Raw genomic sequence first — 17,618 nt, forward strand, 5'->3', positions numbered from 1 at the left:
CTACTCCTTGCTCAATCAACTGGACTCACCAGACCCTGTTCATCGCACAAGTATCTATCCGACTAGTAAGCATCTTAAAAGTTAAGTCTTGATATCTCTGTGTAAGTGCATCAAGGGTGTGTAAAGCGGCCTAAAACCAGCAGGGAAAATCAGCTCAGACCCATTCTGAGGATACATTTCCAACACAAAGAAGAAACAAGCAGGGCAAAACAGAGAGAAATTCTTCCAAAATGCGTTCAGGGACTGGCATGCAACCAGGATTGACCACATCTACAGCCCCAGCGGCAGAAGACATAAGGCTGGACACTCTTGGGGCTGAGACGATTGGTGAGGTTGGGAAAGCAAATGCAGACCCTTGAAAGGAATCCTGCGTGCTCCCCATTCCATGGCTCCCAACTCTCCAGGTTCAACGCAATCTTCCGACAGCGAAAGCACTCATTGGAAACCCAGCGGATGCTACACCGTGGGATCGGGAAAGCTTTCTGAAACTCACCTCAGTTTTCCTCTCCTGGTGCTCGTGTTCTCCATTCAGGCCCCCTTACTAACAATCTCCCCACTTGGAGACTCGGCGCCTTTCCATGCCTCTTTCGTACCGTCTGCAATTTGTCCGCAGGATGAACTGCAAGAGGGGGAACCAATGAGAGACTCGCTGGAGGTGTTTGGTCGGGCACATGTCACTCTCATTTCCCATCACGAAGAAGAATTCACCAGCGGTTCAGCCTGCCACCGCGGATCGACAATAGGGCGTGAAGCCATCCAGCCGTGTTGCGTCCCACTCACAAAAAAGCGACTTGGGAAATGGAGCTCAGGGGCCCTGCACTTCCCAAACCTGCAGAGTTCTAAACGATAACTATCGCCCCAAAATATATTGAGGTCAGGCTACGAAGAGGCGCTGAACGCAAGGCAGAACTGCAGGAAACGGATGTCAACGGGTACATCGGAATGGCCCCGATAGCACATGAAAAGCGCCAGAACGTGGACAATGATGCGGTTGGCCAAAAAGGGCGTATGCGTTTTTTCCTGAATATATTCAGGAAAAAACGCATACGCCCTTTTTGGCCAACCAAGCAACCTGGGAGAGCAAATCAGCACTACAAAGAAATCTCTCGCCCCCCCCCCACCCGGGGCAAAAGGGCCAGGCGAAAAAAGTCTAAAAACCAGAAAGGCAGGACAGCCCACGGAGTCAAGGGAGCCTTGTTAAGCTGATGGGCGGGATGTCAATGGCCAACAGCCAATCTTCACAAGTGTATCCTCTTTCCCAAACCATGTAAAACACAGAACCACAGAGCATAGGGCACTTCCACACATGGGCGTTGACCTTGGGAAAATGAAAAAATCAACCAGACACAGGGACCCCAAAGTTGAGGGCTGCTGTCTTGACAAGAACCTCCACTCCGGTACACGTTTCATATCCCAGGAAAGAGCCAAGTGGACAAAGACGAGTGGACAAGTGGACAAAGACAAGTGGACAAGTGGACAAGTGGTGCTACGTAGGTCCAATGGAGTGTCACTCAGCCATGAAATCCACGTCATGAGGCTGGTAGCAGCATCCTGAGTGGATTTAGGTACGATCATCCTCAGTGAAATAAGTCCCACAAAAAAAGAAACTTATGATATCACTTATCGAGGGAATGTAAAAATCGCTCCCCATGAACGGAATCCCCAAACAGAACAGAGTCACGCTTTTAGAAAACACACTTATGCCTGCTTCAGGGGAAAGGTGAGGTGCGGTGACGCATAAAACTCGAGTTTGAAATGAGCACAGATACCCTTCCGAAAACCGAATATGGAATGGACACGACCTACTCCTTGCTCAATCAACTGGACTCACCAGACCCTGTTCATCGCACAAGTATCTATCCGACTAGTAAGCATCCTAAAAGCTAAGTCTTGATATCTCTGTGTAAGTGCATCAAGGGTGTGTAAAGCGGCCTAAAACCAGCAGGGAAAATCAGCTCAGACCCATTCTGAGGATACATTTCCAACACAAAGAAGAAACAAGCAGGGCAAAACAGAGAGAAATTCTTCCAAAATGCGTTCAGGGACTGGCATGCAACCAGGATTGACCACATCTACAGCCCCAGCGGCAGAAGACATAAGGCTGGACACTCTTGGGGCTGAGACGATTGGTGAGGTTGGGAAAGCAAATGCAGACCCTTGAAAGGAATCCTGCGTGCTCCCCATTCCATGGCTCCCAACTCTCCAGGTTCAACGCAATCTTCCGACAGCGAAAGCACTCATTGGAAACCCAGCGGATGCTACACCGTGGGATCGGGAAAGCTTTCTGAAACTCACCTCAGTTTTCCTCTCCTGGTGCTCGTGTTCTCCATTCAGGCCCCCTTACTAACAATCTCCCCACTTGGAGACTCGGCGCCTTTCCATGCCTCTTTCGTACCGTCTGCAATTTGTCCGCAGGATGAACTGCAAGAGGGGGAACCAATGAGAGACTCGCTGGAGGTGTTTGGTCGGGCACATGTCACTCTCATTTCCCATCACGAAGAAGAATTCACCAGCGGTTCAGCCTGCCACCCCGGATCGACAATAGGGCGTGAAGCCATCCAGCCGTGTTGCGTCCCACTCACAAAAAAGCGACTTGGGAAATGGAGCTCAGGGGCACTGCACTTCCCAAACCTGCAGAGTTCTAAACGATAACTATCGCCCCAAAATATATTGAGGTCAGGCTACGAAGAGGCGCTGAACGCAAGGCAGAACTGCAGGAAACGGATGTCAACGGGTACATCGGAATGGCCCCGATAGCACATGAAAAGCGCCAGAACGTGGACAATGATGCGGTTGGCCAAAAAGGGCGTATGCGTTTTTTCCTGAATATATTCAGGAAAAAACGCATACGCCCTTTTTGGCCAACCAAGCAACCTGGGAGAGCAAATCAGCACTACAAAGAAATCTCTCGCCCCCCCCCCCGGGGCAAAAGGGCCAGGCGAAAAAAGTCTAAAAACCAGAAAGGCAGGACAGCCCACGGAGTCAAGGGAGCCTTGTTAAGCTGATGGGCGGGATGTCAATGGCCAACAGCCAATCTTCACAAGTGTATCCTCTTTCCCAAACCATGTAAAACACAGAACCACAGAGCATAGGGCACTTCCACACATGGGCGTTGACCTTGGGAAAATGAAAAAATCAACCAGACACAGGGACCCCAAAGTTGAGGGCTGCTGTCTTGACAAGAACCTCCACTCCGGTACACGTTTCATATCCCAGGAAAGAGCCAAGTGGACAAAGACGAGTGGACAAGTGGACAAAGACAAGTGGACAAGTGGACAAGTGGTGCTACGTAGGTCCAATGGAGTGTCACTCAGCCATGAAATCCACGTCATGAGGCTGGTAGCAGCATCCTGAGTGGATTTAGGTACGATCATCCTCAGTGAAATAAGTCCCACAAAAAAAGAAACTTATGATATCACTTATCGAGGGAATGTAAAAATCGCTCCCCATGAACGGAATCCCCAAACAGAACAGAGTCACGCTTTTAGAAAACACACTTATGCCTGCTTCAGGGGAAAGGTGAGGTGCGGTGACGCATAAAACTCGAGTTTGAAATGAGCACAGATACCCTTCCGAAAACCGAATATGGAATGGACACGACCTACTCCTTGCTCAATCAACTGGACTCACCAGACCCTGTTCATCGCACAAGTATCTATCCGACTAGTAAGCATCTTAAAAGCTAAGTCTTGATATCTCTGTGTAAGTGCATCAAGGGTGTGTAAAGCGGCCTAAAACCAGCAGGGAAAATCAGCTCAGACCCATTCTGAGGATACATTTCCAACACAAAGAAGAAACAAGCAGGGCAAAACAGAGAGAAATTCTTCCAAAATGCGTTCAGGGACTGGCATGCAACCAGGATTGACCACATCTACAGCCCCAGCGGCAGAAGACATAAGGCTGGACACTCTTGGGGCTGAGACGATTGGTGAGGTTGGGAAAGCAAATGCAGACCCTTGAAAGGAATCCTGCGTGCTCCCCATTCCATGGCTCCCAACTCTCCAGGTTCAACGCAATCTTCCGACAGCGAAAGCACTCATTGGAAACCCAGCGGATGCTACACCGTGGGATCGGGAAAGCTTTCTGAAACTCACCTCAGTTTTCCTCTCCTGGTGCTCGTGTTCTCCATTCAGGCCCCCTTACTAACAATCTCCCCACTTGGAGACTCGGCGCCTTTCCATGCCTCTTTCGTACCGTCTGCAATTTGTCCGCAGGATGAACTGCAAGAGGGGGAACCAATGAGAGACTCGCTGGAGGTGTTTGGTCGGGCACATGTCACTCTCATTTCCCATCACGAAGAAGAATTCACCAGCGGTTCAGCCTGCAACCGCGGATCGACAATAGGGCGTGAAGCCATCCAGCCGTGTTGCGTCCCACTCACAAAAAAGCGACTTGGGAAATGGAGCTCAGGGGCCCTGCACTTCCCAAACCTGCAGAGTTCTAAACGATAACTATCGCCCGAAAATATATTGAGGTCAGGCTACGAAGAGGCGCTGAACGCAAGGCAGAACTGCAGGAAACGGATGTCAACGGGTACATCGGAATGGCCCCGATAGCACATGAAAAGCGCCAGAACGTGCACAATGATGCGGTTGGCCAAAAAGGGCGTATGCGTTTTTTCCTGAATATATTCAGGAAAAAACGCATACGCCCTTTTTGGCCAACCAAGCAACCTGGGAGAGCAAATCAGCACTACAAAGAAATCTCTCGCCCCCCCCCGGGGGCAAAAGGGCCAGGCGAAAAAAGTCTAAAAACCAGAAAGGCAGGACAGCCCACGGAGTCAAGGGAGCCTTGTTAAGCTGATGGGCGGGATGTCAATGGCCAACAGCCAATCTTCACAAGTGTATCCTCTTTCCCAAACCATGTAAAACACAGAACCACAGAGCATAGGGCACTTCCACACATGGGCGTTGACCTTGGGAAAATGAAAAAATCAACCAGACACAGGGACCCCAAAGTTGAGGGCTGCTGTCTTGACAAGAACCTCCACTCCGGTACACGTTTCATATCCCAGGAAAGAGCCAAGTGGACAAAGACGAGTGGACAAGTGGACAAAGACAAGTGGACAAGTGGACAAGTGGTGCTACGTAGGTCCAATGGAGTGTCACTCAGCCATGAAATCCACGTCATGAGGCTGGTAGCAGCATCCTGAGTGGATTTAGGTACGATCATCCTCAGTGAAATAAGTCCCACAAAAAAAGAAACTTATGATATCACTTATCGAGGGAATGTAAAAATCGCTCCCCATGCACGGAATCCCCAAACAGAACAGAGTCACGCTTTTACAAAACACACTTATGCCTGCTTCAGGGGAAAGGTGAGGTGCGGTGACGCATAAAACTCGAGTTTGAAATGAGCACAGATACCCTTCCGAAAACCGAATATGGAATGGACACGACCTACTCCTTGCTCAATCAACTGGACTCACCAGACCCTGTTCATCGCACAAGTATCTATCCGACTAGTAAGCATCTTAAAAGCTAAGTCTTGATATCTCTGTGTAAGTGCATCAAGGGTGTGTAAAGCGGCCTAAAACCAGCAGGGAAAATCAGCTCAGACCCATTCTGAGGATACATTTCCAACACAAAGAAGAAACAAGCAGGGCAAAACAGAGAGAAATTCTTCCAAAATGCGTTCAGGGACTGGCATGCAACCAGGATTGACCACATCTACAGCCCCAGCGGCAGAAGACATAAGGCTGGACACTCTTGGGGCTGAGACGATTGGTGAGGTTGGGAAAGCAAATGCAGACCCTTGAAAGGAATCCTGCGTGCTCCCCATTCCATGGCTCCCAACTCTCCAGGTTCAACGCAATCTTCCGACAGCGAAAGCACTCATTGGAAACCCAGCGGATGCTACACCGTGGGATCGGGAAAGCTTTCTGAAACTCACCTCAGTTTTCCTCTCCTGGTGCTCGTGTTCTCCATTCAGGCCCCCTTACTAACAATCTCCCCACTTGGAGACTCGGCGCCTTTCCATGCCTCTTTCGTACCGTCTGCAATTTGTCCGCAGGATGAACTGCAAGAGGGGGAACCAATGAGAGACTCGCTGGAGGTGTTTGGTCGGGCACATGTCACTCTCATTTCCCATCACGAAGAAGAATTCACCAGCGGTTCAGCCTGCCACCGCGGATCGACAATAGGGCGTGAAGCCATCCAGCCGTGTTGCGTCCCACTCACAAAAAAGCGACTTGGGAAATGGAGCTCAGGGGCCCTGCACTTCCCAAACCTGCAGAGTTCTAAACGATAACTATCGCCCCAAAATATATTGAGGTCAGGCTACGAAGAGGCGCTGAACGCAAGGCAGAACTGCAGGAAACGGATGTCAACGGGTACATCGGAATGGCCCCGATAGCACATGAAAAGCGCCAGAACGTGCACAATGATGCGGTTGGCCAAAAAGGGCGTATGCGTTTTTTCCTGAATATATTCAGGAAAAAACGCATACGCCCTTTTTGGCCAACCAAGCAACCTGGGAGAGCAAATCAGCACTACAAAGAAATCTCTCGCCCCCCCCCCCCCGGGGGCAAAAGGGCCAGGCGAAAAAAGTCTAAAAACCAGAAAGGCAGGACAGCCCACGGAGTCAAGGGAGCCTTGTTAAGCTGATGGGCGGGATGTCAATGGCCAATAGCCAATCTTCACAAGTGTATCCTCTTTCCCAAACCATGTAAAACACAGAACCACAGAGCATAGGGCACTTCCACACATGGGCGTTGACCTTGGGAAAATGAAAAAATCAACCAGACACAGGGACCCCAAAGTTGAGGGCTGCTGTCTTGACAAGAACCTCCACTCCGGTACACGTTTCATATCCCAGGAAAGAGCCAAGTGGACAAAGACGAGTGGACAAGTGGACAAAGACAAGTGGACAAGTGGACAAGTGGTGCTACGTAGGTCCAATGGAGTGTCACTCAGCCATGAAATCCACGTCATGAGGCTGGTAGCAGCATCCTGAGTGGATTTAGGTACGATCATCCTCAGTGAAATAAGTCCCACAAAAAAAGAAACTTATGATATCACTTATCGAGAGAATGTAAAAATCGCTCCCCATGCACTGAATCCCCAAACAGAACAGAGTCACGCTTTTAGAAAACACACTTATGCCTGCTTCAGGGGAAAGGTGAGGTGCGGTGACGCATAAAACTCGAGTTTGAAATGAGCACAGATACCCTTCCGAAAACCGAATATGGAATGGACACGACCTACTCCTTGCTCAATCAACTGGACTCACCAGACCCTGTTCATCGCACAAGTATCTATCCGACTAGTAAGCATCTTAAAAGCTAAGTCTTGATATCTCTGTGTAAGTGCATCAAGGGTGTGTAAAGCGGCCTAAAACCAGCAGGGAAAATCAGCTCAGACCCATTCTGAGGATACATTTCCAACACAAAGAAGAAACAAGCAGGGCAAAACAGAGAGAAATTCTTCCAAAATGCGTTCAGGGACTGGCATGCAACCAGGATTGACCACATCTACAGCCCCAGCGGCAGAAGACAGAAGGCTGGACACTCTTGGGGCTGAGACGATTGGTGAGGTTGGGAAAGCAAATGCAGACCCTTGAAAGGAATCCTGCGTGCTCCCCATTCCATGGCTCCCAACTCTCCAGGTTCAACGCAATCTTCCGACAGCGAAAGCACTCATTGGAAACCCAGCGGATGCTACACCGTGGGATCGGGAAAGCTTTCTGAAACTCACCTCAGTTTTCCTCTCCTGGTGCTCGTGTTCTCCATTCAGGCCCCCTTACTAACAATCTCCCCACTTGGAGACTCGGCGCCTTTCCATGCCTCTTTCGTACCGTCTGCAATTTGTCCGCAGGATGAACTGCAAGAGGGGGAACCAATGAGAGACTCGCTGGAGGTGTTTGGTCGGGCACATGTCACTCTCATTTCCCATCACGAAGAAGAATTCACCAGCGGTTCAGCCTGCCACCGCGGATCGACAATAGGGCGTGAAGCCATCCAGCCGTGTTGCGTCCCACTCACAAAAAAGCGACTTGGGAAATGGAGCTCAGGGGCCCTGCACTTCCCAAACCTGCAGAGTTCTAAACGATAACTACCGCCCCAAAATATATTGAGGTCAGGCTACGAAGAGGCGCTGAACGCAAGGCAGAACTGCAGGAAACGGATGTCAACGGGTACATCGGAATGGCCCCGATAGCACATGAAAAGCGCCAGAACGTGGACAATGATGCGGTTGGCCAAAAAGGGCGTATGCGTTTTTTCCTGAATATATTCAGGAAAAAACGCATACGCCCTTTTTGGCCAACCAAGCAACCTGGGAGAGCAAATCAGCACTACAAAGAAATCTCTCGCCCCCCCCCCCCGGGGCAAAAGGGACAGGCGAAAAAAGTCTAAAAACCAGAAAGGCAGGACAGCCCACGGAGTCAAGGGAGCCTTGTTAAGCTGATGGGCGGGATGTCAATGGCCAACAGCCAATCTTCACAAGTGTATCCTCTTTCCCAAACCATGTAAAACACAGAACCACAGAGCATAGGACACTTCCACACATGGGCGTTGACCTTGGGAAAATGAAAAAATCAACCAGACACAGGGACCCCAAAGTTGAGGGCTGCTGTCTTGACAAGAACCTCCACTCCGGTACACGTTTCATATCCCAGGAAAGAGCCAAGTGGACAAAGACGAGTGGACAAGTGGACAAAGACAAGTGGACAAGTGGACAAGTGGTGCTACGTAGGTCCAATGGAGTGTCACTCAGCCATGAAATCCACGTCATGAGGCTGGTAGCAGCATCCTGAGTGGATTTAGGTACGATCATCCTCAGTGAAATAAGTCCCACAAAAAAAGAAACTTATGATATCACTTATCGAGGGAATGTAAAAATCGCTCCCCATGAACGGAATCCCCAAACAGAACAGAGTCACGCTTTTAGAAAACACACTTATGCCTGCTTCAGGGGAAAGGTGAGGTGCGGTGACGCATAAAACTCGAGTTTGAAATGAGCACAGATACCCTTCCGAAAACCGAATATGGAATGGACACGACCTACTCCTTGCTCAATCAACTGGACTCACCAGACCCTGTTCATCGCACAAGTATCTATCCGACTAGTAAGCATCTTAAAAGCTAAGTCTTGATATCTCTGTGTAAGTGCATCAAGGGTGTGTAAAGCGGCCTAAAACCAGCAGGGAAAATCAGCTCAGACCCATTCTGAGGATACATTTCCAACACAAAGAAGAAACAAGCAGGGCAAAACAGAGAGAAATTCTTCCAAAATGCGATCAGGGACTGGCATGCAACCAGGATTGACCACATCTACAGCCCCAGCGGCAGAAGACATAAGGCTGGACACTCTTGGGGCTGAGACGATTGGTGAGGTTGGGAAAGCAAATGCAGACCCTTGAAAGGAATCCTGCGTGCTCCCCATTCCATGGCTCCCAACTCTCCAGGTTCAACGCAATCTTCCGACAGCGAAAGCACTCATTGGAAACCCAGCGGATGCTACACCGTGGGATCGGGAAAGCTTTCTGAAACTCACCTCAGTTTTCCTCTCCTGGTGCTCGTGTTCTCCATTCAGGCCCCCTTACTAACAATCTCCCCACTTGGAGACTCGGTGCCTTTCCATGCCTCTTTCGTACCGTCTGCAATTTGTCCGCAGGATGAACTGCAAGAGGGGGAACCAATGAGAGACTCGCTGGAGGTGTTTGGTCGGGCACATGTCACTCTCATTTCCCATCACGAAGAAGAATTCACCAGCGGTTCAGCCTGCCACCGCGGATCGACAATAGGGCGTGAAGCCATCCAGCCGTGTTGCGTCCCACTCACAAAAAAGCGACTTGGGAAATGGAGCTCAGGGGCCCTGCACTTCCCAAACCTGCAGAGTTCTAAACGATAACTATCGCCCCAAAATATATTGAGGTGAGGCTACGAAGAGGCGCTGAACGCAAGGCAGAACTGCAGGAAACGGATGTCAACGGGTACATCGGAATGGCCCCGATAGCACATGAAAAGCGCCAGAACGTGGACAATGATGCGGTTGGCCAAAAAGGGCGTATGCGTTTTTTCCTGAATATATTCAGGAAAAAACGCATACGCCCTTTTTGGCCAACCAAGCAACCTGGGAGAGCAAATCAGCACTACAAAGAAATCTCTCGCCCCCCCCCCGGGGCAAAAGGGCCAGGCGAAAAAAGTCTAAAAACCAGAAAGGCAGGACAGCCCACGGAGTCAAGGGAGCCTTGTTAAGCTGATGGGCGGGATGTCAATGGCCAATAGCCAATCTTCACAAGTGTATCCTCTTTCCCAAACCATGTAAAACACAGAACCACAGAGCATAGGGCACTTCCACACATGGGCGTTGACCTTGGGAAAATGAAAAAATCAACCAGACACAGGGACCCCAAAGTTGAGGGCTGCTGTCTTGACAAGAACCTCCACTCCGGTACACGTTTCATATCCCAGGAAAGAGCCAAGTGGACAAAGACGAGTGGACAAGTGGACAAAGACAAGTGGACAAGTGGACAAGTGGTGCTACGTAGGTCCAATGGAGTGTCACTCAGCCATGAAATCCACGTCATGAGGCTGGTAGCAGCATCCTGAGTGGATTTAGGTACGATCATCCTCAGTGAAATAAGTCCCACAAAAAAAGAAACTTATGATATCACTTATCGAGGGAATGTAAAAATCGCTCCCCATGAACGGAATCCCCAAACAGAACAGAGTCACGCTTTTAGAAAACACACTTATGCCTGCTTCAGGGGAAAGGTGAGGTGCGGTGACGCATAAAACTCGAGTTTGAAATGAGCACAGATACCCTTCCGAAAACCGAATATGGAATGGACACGACCTACTCCTTGCTCAATCAACTGGACTCACCAGACCCTGTTCATCGCACAAGTATCTATCCGACTAGTAAGCATCTTAAAAGCTAAGTCTTGATATCTCTGTGTAAGTGCATCAAGGGTGTGTAAAGCGGCCTAAAACCAGCAGGGAAAATCAGCTCAGACCCATTCTGAGGATACATTTCCAACACAAAGAAGAAACAAGCAGGGCAAAACAGAGAGAAATTCTTCCAAAATGCGTTCAGGGACTGGCATGCAACCAGGATTGACCACATCTACAGCCCCAGCGGCAGAAGACATAAGGCTGGACACTCTTGGGGCTGAGACGATTGGTGAGGTTGGGAAAGCAAATGCAGACCCTTGAAAGGAATCCTGCGTGCTCCCCATTCCATGGCTCCCAACTCTCCAGGTTCAACGCAATCTTCCGACAGCGAAAGCACTCATTGGAAACCCAGCGGATGCTACACCGTGGGATCGGGAAAGCTTTCTGAAACTCACCTCAGTTTTCCTCTCCTGGTGCTCGTGTTCTCCATTCAGGCCCCCTTACTAACAATCTCCCCACTTGGAGACTCGGCGCCTTTCCATGCCTCTTTCGTACCGTCTGCAATTTGTCCGCAGGATGAACTGCAAGAGGGGGAACCAATGAGAGACTCGCTGGAGGTGTTTGGTCGGGCACATGTCACTCTCATTTCCCATCACGAAGAAGAATTCACCAGCGGTTCAGCCTGCCACCGCGGATCGACAATAGGGCGTGAAGCCATCCAGCCGTGTTGCGTCCCACTCACAAAAAAGCGACTTGGGAAATGGAGCTCAGGGGCCCTGCACTTCCCAAACCTGCAGAGTTCTAAACGATAACTATCGCCCCAAAATATATTGAGGTCAGGCTACGAAGAGGCGCTGAACGCAAGGCAGAACTGCAGGAAACGGATGTCAACGGGTACATCGGAATGGCCCCGATAGCACATGAAAAGCGCCAGAACGTGGACAATGATGCGGTTGGCCAAAAAGGGCGTATGCGTTTTTTCCTGAATATATTCAGGAAAAAACGCATACGCCCTTTTTGGCCAACCAAGCAACCTGGGAGAGCAAATCAGCACTACAAAGAAATCTCTCGCCCCCCCCCGGGGGAAAAGGGCCAGGCGAAAAAAGTCTAAAAACCAGAAAGGCAGGACAGCCCACGGAGTCAAGGGAGCCTTGTTAAGCTGATGGGCGGGATGTCAATGGCCAACAGCCAATCTTCACAAGTGTATCCTCTTTCCCAAACCATGTAAAACACAGAACCACAGAGCATAGGGCACTTCCCCACATGGGCGTTGACCTTGGGAAAATGAAAAAATCAACCAGACAACGGGACCCCAAAGTTGAGGGCTGCTGTCTTGACAAGAACCTCCACTCCGGTACACGTTTCATATCCCAGGAAAGAGCCAAGTGGACAAAGACGAGTGGACAAGTGGACAAAGACAAGTGGACAAGTGGACAAGTGGTGCTACGTAGGTCCAATGGAGTGTCACTTAGCCATGAAATCCACGTCATGAGGCTGGTAGCAGCATCCTGAGTGGATTTAGGTACGATCATCCTCAGTGAAATAAGTCCCACAAAAAAAGAAACTTATGATATCACTTATCGAGGGAATGTAAAAATCGCTCCCCATGAACGGAATCCCCAAACAGAACAGAGTCACGCTTTTAGAAAACACACTTATGCCTGCTTCAGGGGAAAGGTGAGGTGCGGTGACGCATAAAACTCGAGTTTGAAATGAGCACAGATACCCTTCCGAAAACCGAATATGGAATGGACACGACCTACTCCTTGCTCAATCAACTGGACTCACCAGACCCAGTTCATCGCACAAGTATCTATCCGACTAGTAAGCATCCTAAAAGCTAAGTCTTGATATCTCTGTGTAAGTGCATCAAGGGTGTGTAAAGCGGCCTAAAACCAGCAGGGAAAATCAGCTCAGACCCATTCTGAGGATACATTTCCAACACAAAGAAGAAACAAGCAGGGCAAAACAGAGAGAAATTCTTCCAAAATGCGTTCAGGGACTGGCATGCAACCAGGATTGACCACATCTACAGCCCCAGCGGCAGAAGACATAAGGCTGGACACTCTTGGGGCTGAGACGATTGGTGAGGTTGGGAAAGCAAATGCAGACCCTTGAAAGGAATCCTGCGTGCTCCCCATTCCATGGCTCCCAACTCTCCAGGTTCAACGCAATCTTCCGACAGCGAAAGCACTCATTGGAAACCCAGCGGATGCTACACCGTGGGATCGGGAAAGCTTTCTGAAACTCACCTCAGTTTTCCTCTCCTGGTGCTCGTGTTCTCCATTCAGGCCCCCTTACTAACAATCTCCCCACTTGGAGACTCGGCGCCTTTCCATGCCTCTTTCGTACCGTCTGCAATTTGTCCGCAGGATGAACTGCAAGAGGGGGAACCAATGAGAGACTCGCTGGAGGTGTTTGGTCGGGCACATGTCACTCTCATTTCCCATCACGAAGAAGAATTCACCAGCAGTTCAGCCTGCAACCGCGGATCGACAATAGGGCGTGAAGCCATCCAGCCGTGTTGCGTCCCACTCACAAAAAAGCGACTTGGGAAATGGAGCTCAGGGGCCCTGCACTTCCCAAACGTGCAGAGTTCTAAACGATAACTATCGCCCCAAAATATATTGAGGTCAGGCTACGAAGAGGCGCTGAACGCAAGGCAGAACTGCAGGAAACGGATGTCAACGGGTACATCGGAATGGCCCCGATAGCACATGAAAAGCGCCAGAACGTGGACAATGATGCGGTTGGCCAAAAAGGGCGTATGCGTTTTTTCCTGAATATATTCAGGAAAAAACGCATACGCCCTTTTTGGCCAACCAAGCAACCTGGGAGAGCAAATCAGCACTACAAAGAAATCTCTCGCCCCCCCCCGGGGGAAAAGGGCCAGGCGAAAAAAGTCTAAAAACCAGAAAGGCAGGACAGCCCACGGAGTCAAGGGAGCCTTGTTAAGCTGATGGGCGGGATGTCAATGGCCAACAGCCAATCTTCACAAGTGTATCCTCTTTCCCAAACCATGTAAAACACAGAACCACAGAGCATAGGGCACTTCCCCACATGGGCGTTGACCTTGGGAAAATGAAAAAATCAACCAGACACAGGGACCCCAAAGTTGAGGGCTGCTGTCTTGACAAGAACCTCCACTCCGGTACACGTTTCATATCCCAGGAAAGAGCCAAGTGGACAAAGACGAGTGGACAAGTGGACAAAGACAAGTGGACAAGTGGACAAGTGGTGCTACGTAGGTCCAATGGAGTGTCACTCAGCCATGAAATCCACGTCATGAGGCTGGTAGCAGCATCCTGAGTGGATTTAGGTACGATCATCCTCAGTGAAATAAGTCCCACAAAAAAAGAAACTTATGATATCACTTATCGAGGGAATGTAAAAATCGCTCCCCATGAACGGAATCCCCAAACAGAACAGAGTCACGCTTTTAGAAAACACACTTATGCCTGCTTCAGGGGAAAGGTGAGGTGCGGTGACGCATAAAACTCGAGTTTGAAATGAGCACAGATACCCTTCCGAAAACCGAATATGGAATGGACACGACCTACTCCTTGCTCAATCAACTGGACTCACCAGACCCTGTTCATCGCACAAGTATCTATCCGACTAGTAAGCATCTTAAAAGCTAAGTCTTGATATCTCTGTGTAAGTGCATCAAGGGTGTGTAAAGCGGCCTAAAACCAGCAGGGAAAATCAGCTCAGACCCATTCTGAGGATACATTTCCAACACAAAGAAGAAACAAGCAGGGCAAAACAGAGAGAAATTCTTCCAAAATGCGTTCAGGGACTGGCATGCAACCAGGATTGACCACATCTACAGCCCCAGCGGCAGAAGACATAAGGCTGGACACTCTTGGGGCTGAGACGATTGGTGAGGTTGGGAAAGCAAATGCAGACCCTTGAAAGGAATCCTGCGTGCTCCCCATTCCATGGCTCCCAACTCTCCAGGTTCAACGCAATCTTCCGACAGCGAAAGCACTCATTGGAAACCCAGCGGATGCTACACCGTGGGATCGGGAAAGCTTTCTGAAACTCACCTCAGTTTTCCTCTCCTGGTGCTCGTGTTCTCCATTCAGGCCCCCTTACTAACAATCTCCCCACTTGGAGACTCGGCGCCTTTCCATGCCTCTTTCGTACCGTCTGCAATTTGTCCGCAGGATGAACTGCAAGAGGGGGAACCAATGAGAGACTCGCTGGAGGTGTTTGGTCGGGCACATGTCACTCTCATTTCCCATCACGAAGAAGAATTCACCAGCGGTTCAGCCTGCCACCGCGGATCGACAATAGGGCGTGAAGCCATCCAGCCGTGTTGCGTCCCACTCACAAAAAAGCGACTTGGGAAATGGAGCTCAGGGGCCCTGCACTTCCCAAACCTGCAGAGTTCTAAACGATAACTATCGCCCCAAAATATATTGAGGTCAGGCTACGAAGAGGCGCTGAACGCAAGGCAGAACTGCAGGAAACGGATGTCAACGGGTACATCGGAATGGCCCCGATAGCACATGAAAAGCGCCAGAACGTGGACAATGATGCGTTTGGCCAAAAAGGGCGTATGCGTTTTTTCCTGAATATATTCAGGAAAAAACGCATACGCCCTTTTTGGCCAACCAAGCAACCTGGGAGAGCAAATCAGCACTACAAAGAAATCTCTCGCCCCCCCCCCGGGGCAAAAGGGCCAGGCGAAAAAAGTCTAAAAACCAGAAAGGCAGGACAGCCCACGGAGTCAAGGGAGCCTTGTTAAGCTGATGGGCGGGATGTCAATGGCCAACAGCCAATCTTCACAAGTGTATCCTCTTTCCCAAACCATGTAAAACACAGAACCACAGAGCATAGGGCACTTCCACACATGGGCGTTGACCTTGGGAAAATGAAAAAATCAACCAGACACAGGGACCCCAAAGTTGAGGGCTGCTGTCTTGACAAGAACCTCCACTCCGGTACACGTTTCATATCCCAGGAAAGAGCCAAGTGGACAAAGACGAGTGGACAAGTGGACAAAGACAAGTGGACAAGTGGACAAGTGGTGCTACGTAGGTCCAATGGAGTGTCACTCAGCCATGAAATCCACGTCATGAGGCTGGTAGCAGCATCCTGAGTGGATTTAGGTACGATCATCCTCAGTGAAATAAGTCCCACAAAAAAAGAAACTTATGATATCACTTATCGAGGGAATGTAAAAATCGCTCCCCATGAACGGAATCCCCAAACAGAACAGAGTCACGCTTTTAGAAAACACACTTATGCCTGCTTCAGGGGAAAGGTGAGGTGCGGTGACGCATAAAACTCGAGTTTGAAATGAGCACAGATACCCTTCCGAAAACCGAATATGGAATGGACACGACCTACTCCTTGCTCAATCAACTGGACTCACCAGACCCTGTTCATCGCACAAGTATCTATCCGACTAGTAAGCATCTTAAAAGCTAAGTCTTGATATCTCTGTGTAAGTGCATCAAGGGTGTGTAAAGCGGCCTAAAACCAGCAGGGAAAATCAGCTCAGACCCATTCTGAGGATACATTTCCAACACAAAGAAGAAACAAGCAGGGCAAAACAGAGAGAAATTCTTCCAAAATGCGTTCAGGGACTGGCATGCAACCAGGATTGACCACATCTACAGCCCCAGCGGCAGAAGACATAAGGCTGGACACTCTTGGGGCTGAGACGATTGGTGAGGTTGGGAAAGCAAATGCAGACCCTTGAAAGGAATCCTGCGTGCTCCCCATTCCATGGCTCCCAACTCTCCAGGTTCAACGCAATCTTCCGACAGCGAAAGCACTCATTGGAAACCCAGCGGATGCTACACCGTGGGATCGGGAAAGCTTTCTGAAACTCACCTCAGTTTTCCTCTCCTGGTGCTCGTGTTCTCCATTCAGGCCCCCTTACTAACAATCTCCCCACTTGGAGACTCGGCGCCTTTCCATGCCTCTTTCGTACCGTCTGCAATTTGTCCGCAGGATGAACTGCAAGAGGGGGAACCAATGAGAGACTCGCTGGAGGTGTTTGGTCGGGCACATGTCACTCTCATTTCCCATCACGAAGAAGAATTCACCAGCGGTTCAGCCTGCCACCGCGGATCGACAATAGGGCGTGAAGCCATCCAGCCGTGTTGCGTCCCACTCACAAAAAAGCGACTTGGGAAATGGAGCTCAGGGGCCCTGCACTTCCCAAACCTGCAGAGTTCTAAACGATAACTATCGCCCCAAAATATATTGAGGTCAGGCTACGAAGAGGCGCTGAACGCAAGGCAGAACTGCAGGAAACGGATGTCAACGGGTACATCGGAATGGCCCCGATAGCACATGAAAAGCGCCAGAACGTGGACAATGATGCGGTTGGCCAAAAAGGGCGTATGCGTTTTTTCCTGAATATATTCAGGAAAAAACGCATACGCCCTTTTTGGCCAACCAAGCAACCTGGGAGAGCAAATCAGCACTACAAAGAAATCTCTCGCCCCCCCCCGGGGCAAAAGGGCCAGGCGAAAAAAGTCTAAAAACCAGAAAGGCAGGACAGCCCACGGAGTCAAGGGAGCCTTGTTAAGCTGATGGGCGGGATGTCAATGGCCAACAGCCAGTCTTCACAAGTGTATCCTCTTTCCCAAACCATGTAAAACACAGAACCACAGAGCATAGGGCACTTCCACACATGGGCGTTGACCTTGGGAAAATGAAAAAATCAACCAGACACAGGGACCCCAAAGTTGAGGGCTGCTGTCTTGACAAGAACCTCCACTCCGGTACACGTTTCATATCCCAGGAAAGAGCCAAGTGG

This window comes from Kogia breviceps, chromosome 1 (genome assembly GCF_026419965.1).
Source record: "Kogia breviceps isolate mKogBre1 chromosome 1, mKogBre1 haplotype 1, whole genome shotgun sequence".
NCBI classification, from domain to species: Eukaryota; Metazoa; Chordata; class Mammalia; order Artiodactyla; family Physeteridae; genus Kogia; species Kogia breviceps.